This window comes from Phalangium opilio, unplaced genomic scaffold (assembly GCF_054372755.1).
Source record: "Phalangium opilio isolate 3A_F unplaced genomic scaffold, DU_Popi_V2 ptg000037l_1, whole genome shotgun sequence".
In the NCBI taxonomy this organism is placed as follows: domain Eukaryota; kingdom Metazoa; phylum Arthropoda; class Arachnida; order Opiliones; family Phalangiidae; genus Phalangium; species Phalangium opilio.
Window position 1 is genome coordinate 1,861,964 of NW_028324160.1, and position 612 is coordinate 1,862,575.

General features: G+C 50.3%; 1 non-coding gene across 1 annotated transcript; it reads right to left on the minus strand.

The window, feature by feature from the left end:
• Positions 1-73, minus strand: TRNAT-GGU (transfer RNA threonine (anticodon GGU)). Its single transcript has one exon. It is a non-coding gene; the product is annotated as a tRNA-Thr (tRNA).
• Positions 74-612: the final 539 nt, after the last annotated feature.

Genomic DNA, 612 nt, shown 5'->3' on the forward strand with positions numbered 1-612 from the left:
CGCTCCCGGGTGGGCTTGAACCACCAACCTTTCGGTTACCAGCCGAACGCGCTAACCATTGCGCCACGGAAGCCCAAAAATTAAATGGTCGTCAGGTATTGTGGAAAAACTTTGGCTTTCTACGTTACATGTGAGATCCCGCAACACCGCTCCCGGGTGGCCTCGAACCACCAACCTATTGGTAAACAGCCGAACGCGCTAACCATTGAGCCACGGAAGCCCAAAAACTAAATGGTCGTCAGGTATTGTGGAAAAACCTTGACTTTTTACGTAACATCTGAGACGTCACAACACCGCTCCCGGATGGGCTTGAACCACCAACCTTTCGGCTAACAGCCGAACGCGCTAGCCATTGCGCCACGGAAGCCCAAAAATTAAATGGTCGTCAGGTATTGTGGAAAAATTTTGGCTTTCAACGTTACATTTGAGATCCCAAAACACCGCTCCCGGGTGGGCTCGAACCACCAACCTATTTGTTAACAGCCGAATTCGCTAACCATTGAGCCACGGAAGCTCAGAATTTAAATGGTCGTCAGGTGTTGTGGAAAAAACCTTGACTTTTTACGTCACATCTGAGACGTCACAACACCGCTCCCGGATGGGCTCGAACCA